This window comes from Erythrolamprus reginae, chromosome 2 (assembly GCF_031021105.1).
Source record: "Erythrolamprus reginae isolate rEryReg1 chromosome 2, rEryReg1.hap1, whole genome shotgun sequence".
In the NCBI taxonomy this organism is placed as follows: domain Eukaryota; kingdom Metazoa; phylum Chordata; class Lepidosauria; order Squamata; family Dipsadidae; genus Erythrolamprus; species Erythrolamprus reginae.
In genome coordinates this window covers 309,189,788-309,194,766 of record NC_091951.1, presented here as the reverse complement: position 1 = coordinate 309,194,766, position 4,979 = coordinate 309,189,788, and the positions used below count along the sequence as shown (strand labels likewise).

Here is a 4,979-nt window from a genome sequence, read left to right as displayed (position 1 = left end):
TGGTTGGTTTGATTGCATTGCTGCTGCCATAGGAAGTGGCGAGTGGAGTTTTATAGTTTCTATGATTTTAATGCTGTAAGCCACCCAGAATCACCTGGGAGTGAGTTGAAGTACCATTGCAAATTTGTTAAGTAAATAAAGTCTTTGGATTTTTAGATATTACTTCTAAAGCTCCAGGTTATACTCATATAGTAGTTTTATTAATTTATTGACTCTAGCAGTACTTAAGGGAGTATAGGGTGCACATACACACACCTTTGCATATAAAAGTTTTTACTGGTTTCTTTTGCAGGGAAAATTGCATTCCATTTCTTTTTATTGCATTTATCTCTCACCACTATCGGTTTCATCTTACATACATCTGATTTCATTATTGCCAGTATTGAGCCAAGCTTTCTCTCGTTGCCTCTCTTTACTTTTATGCAGTTAGGTATTTGTTTAATTGCAACGAAGCACTTTTATAATATTTGATTATGCTTACTTCTTTTTTCCCCCAGCTTTAGCAAAGGATGGAGGAGTGGGGATGGGGGAGAGGAATATGCATGTTTTATGCATGGTTTGTATGAGATGTATGATTGCTTTTATATTCAGGGTTTAAATTCTTTTAACTATTGGATTTGTACTGTTTTTATTGTTGTGAGCCGCCAAGAGTCTTCGGAGAGGAGCGGCATACAAATATAATTAATAATAATAATAATAATAATAATAATAATAATAATAATAATAATAAATAATAATAATAATCGCTTTCTGCATTGCATTTATTTGCTAGAATTAAGAGTTTAACATAAACAAATCAATAAATACCTATTTACAGAAGAGTGAGGTGTTGTTGTTATTATTATTATTACAATAAAAAATAATAATAATCGCTTTCTGCATTGCATTTATTTGCTAGAATTTAGAGTTTAACATAAACAAATCAATAAATGCCTATTTACAGAAGAGTGAGGTGTTGTTGTTATTGTTGTTATTATTATCATTATCATTATCATTATTATTATACCACCCGCGAAACTCTCCTCAATGACGCTAGAACAGGGGGTCTCCACTCTCCAACCTCGGCAACTTTAAGACTTGTGGACTTCAACTCCCAGAGTTCCTCAGCCAACAAAGCAAACCCTGCCGCTAGGAAACAGATACTTACTGTACTTATGAAAGAAACGTTCATTTCCGCAAGCCACGGCTTCTTGCTGCCCTAAAACTACGATTCCCGTGTTGCCTTTCGGCGACGGTCTTTTTCTCCCATAACGCCTGAGTCACGCGGCTCTAGATTAACTGAAGGTCGTGAGGGAGAAGCAACTTGTGTTTTGTCGCCGAGGATCTCATTCCGGCCGCTATGTTGGCTAACAGTGTCCGTCGGTTCGGCACCTCCGCCCTTCGGCGGATGCATTACGAGGAGGGGCCCGGAAAGGTAAGATGGAAGCGGAGGGAAGGCTTACGAATTCAGGGCCTCCGTTCCTTCTGCCCTTCGAGCGGCGCCATGGCCAAAGTCGGTTTCCTGCGCAAGTAGGGCTGGGCCTGCTTTCCTCCCCCGGCTGTCGTTCGTTTGATGCGGGAGGAAGACACCGGAGAGAGGCTCCTTTGCTTCTCTGGGCCCTTCGCCTTTCGAAGTCCGTGAGGGAAAAATAATAATAAAGCTCTTACTTTTCAATCTCCCCCCCCCCCCCCCGTCTCTATTTTACGGCACTGGTAGGCCGGGGCCAAATTGATTGACTTTTCGAAGGAGAGAATAAGGATCCATGATTTATTTATTTTATATATATATATTTGTAATATCAAATATTCGCATTTTGGATTCCCCGTAGCATGAAACACCTAGGCTGAGCTCAAGATGCGGGATGGGGCAGCATTACTTATGTTTTTAAATCTCCCACTATGGAATCAAGTTTTAGAAATGCCATTTTTCTCTGACTGTAGCTTAATAAGGCACCGGCCGAAAGCCCTGCTCAGTATAAATGGTGGTGTTGGGTTTATTTTACTATTTTAATATGTTTTTTTTTAATATTAATCAGTTTCCTGTTTCTGCAGGGGCCTTTAGTATATATCTTATTTTTCTTAATTCTACCGGTACAGGTGATGATAGCATAACAGCATGAATAAGGATGATACTGTAAACGCTTTCTGATGTACCTATTTTGAAATAGTGTTCAGATAACAATTTAATTTCAGGTCATACTCCTATTCAAGATGGCCTCTAAAGGACATGCCTCGTGAAATAAAAATAGGGTGAATTGAAGGATGTTGATATTAAGCTATTGATACCCGACTGACCCACTTTTTAGAAAAGTAGGAATTTTTGAAAATTAGGAATTTTTAATAATTAGGAATAAATTGTTATTCGGAACCTTTCTCTTTACCATAACTAGCATTGGTGGTCGCTGTTTTATTGTAAGGCATCAACGACTTAAGCAGTGAATATGTTATAACAGTTAATTCCTATTTGTGCTCCTGTACCTAAATGATGAACAAACATTTAGTACTTGGTTGCTATCCATGGGATTTAGGCCAAGTCATGTTATATACGTTAACTTTGCTTAATAACTGAGTACCTTGCTAAAACAAAATTTCAACATTCTTATCTTTTCAGAATCTCCCATTCTCTGTTAACAACAAATGGAAATTGTTATTCGGAACTTTTATCTTTACCATAACTGGTATGGGCGGTCCCTGTTTTATTGTAAGGCATCAACTACTTAAGCAGTGAATATGTTATAACAGGTAATTCCTATTTGTTTTCTTTTCATTCTCTAGAAGTATTTTATAAGCTATTTGGGTTGCTTCTTGGAAACTATAAAAGCCATTTCTGGTTTAATTTCAATAAAATTCAATTGGTGGTAAGTTAATGAACTGTATAGTGATATTTTGCTAAATTTCTTAATAGGTAAACAGTGCACATAAAAACGATAACAATGCCTTCTAATGAAGTTCCGTGCTTTGTTATGCATCCATATAATGTAATGGAAATGATTTCCCATTGCTTTTATTCTGGGAAAAGTGTCTACCTAGATTCAAATTAATGTATTTGAATCCATAGTAGGATCCATAGTTTTCCTCAAATACTGCAGTATCTTTTTTTTTCCCAATAGCAGTATAAATCATCATTCAGTAACATTTAGAAAATTATATATAATACAACGGGTCTATTCCTAATCACATTTTATGTAGTGAGTTTTCAAAGTCTTAAATACATCACAACTTGGCTATTGATATGGTTAACTGTAACCTTATTATAGATACAGTTTCTGTGAAGAGTATTGGGAATTCCAGTTAGTCCTATCACCGCAACCTATGTTCCCTCTAAGGTGCGTGCCTGTGTGGGCACGCACAAAAAAATACCACCACCACCACCCCGCGCAGCCTTTTCCAAGGCTGCCCAGCTGAGCTGGGAGTTGGGGGCAGGGAGCAGGGAGCAACAAGGTTTTTCTTCATTTGAAAAACTGCGCGCTCCCCATTGCACTTTGCCCCCACCAGTTCAGGGAAAGATGGTGGCGCCCATCAGGCACTTCCGCCCTTTCCCTGACTAATTGAGGCTCGGCCTGCGCTGGGATGGAAGGGGGGAGGTGGCGGCAGCAGCTCTGCGGGGCTTTGAGCTGACGTTTCCTACCTGTTCCGTCTTGATGCGGGCTGCCACCATCTTGTACTGGGATTGGGTGGCGGAGGGGACCCGGCGGCGGCGGGCAGCCCCCAGCACGGCGGCGGAAGAGGAGGTGAATCTTGTGCTTCTGCCACACCTGGGCCGAGGCCGGGCCCATCACCTCCAGATCCAGGGGGCAGCCCCAGCGCGGCAGCATGGGAGGAGGATGCGAAGCCGGCTCCTGGGGAAATGGCGCGTTTGAAAAGCAGCGCGTTTTTCAAATGTGCCACTTCCCCGGTAGCTGGCTGCCCGCCACCGCCAGGTCCCCTCTGTCACCCAATCCCAGTACAAGATGGTGGCAGCCCGCATCAAGATGGAGTCGGCCACCGTTAAACAGGTAGGAAGAGGGGCCCATCGCCCTGGCTTCAGCAGGCAGCCGGCTTCACCTCCTCCTCTCCCGCTGCCGCGCTGGGGCTGCCCCCTGAAGCCGGGGGCAATGAGCCACTCAGCCCCAGTGTGGCTGAAGCACAAGCTTCGCCTCCTCTTCTGTAATAGGCAGCATGTGGTTTCTGTGAGCTGTTATCCATTAAGCATAAAAGATTCCCAATTAGAAAGACACCTTTAGCTATATAGAAAAGCCTTCATAGATTGTTCCCCATCTATGTTTTAAAATATCCTGTTTAATGTGAGTTTCATCTGCAAAATAAGATTTTGATAATCTGAAAGAAATGAATTGTAGGATATATTATATATTTTAAGGATATTTATGTTTCCTTTTTTCTTTCAGATTGAGACGAACAGAAGGAAATTTAAAACTAAGCACTCTACATACATATATAAATAAAAACTATCTGAAACTACAGTAGATTCTGTTTCTGTTTGGTCTAAATATAGATTGACAAATTATATAGAAAAAATACAGGTATAAACAAACATGTTTAGATTTATGTTAGGTGTGGCAAACAAGTTAAGTAGGCAAAATGTATGTGTACATATGCATAAAAGCAAGGTGGAACATGCAAGATGCAGAACTATAATTGTATTCCTAAAGCTCAAGATTAATGAGGGGAAAACCACAAAAATGAAAGAGCATAGAATGTAAATATTCAATGAAATAATTGTAATACAGAAATTAAAATTGCACCCATTTTAAATTTATTTCAACCATAATAAGTACACTCCTTCTAAGTTTTCAAATGTATAATAATAAAATCTAATATTAATCCATATTAACTGCCTAAGTCAAAAATAGATTAGGGGACAGTTTAAGTAGTCAGATAGAAGCCACCAAAAGTTAAGGCATAGAACAAGTAAAACAAAAAATATGTCGGAAGTTTTGAGAGAAAATGCTCACAGTGAGATAAGGGAGTAAAATTAGGAAAGATAATTTTAAAAATGCAGG

At 39.8% G+C, this 4,979-nt stretch overlaps 1 non-coding gene across 1 annotated transcript; it reads left to right on the top strand.

The window, feature by feature from the left end:
• Nucleotides 1-2,070: 2,070 nt before the first annotated feature.
• On the top strand, nucleotides 2,071-2,132 carry LOC139163339 (small nucleolar RNA Z39). Its single transcript, XR_011558489.1, has one exon. It is a non-coding gene; the product is annotated as a small nucleolar RNA Z39 (small nucleolar RNA).
• The last annotated feature ends 2,847 nt before the right edge of the window (nucleotides 2,133-4,979 follow it).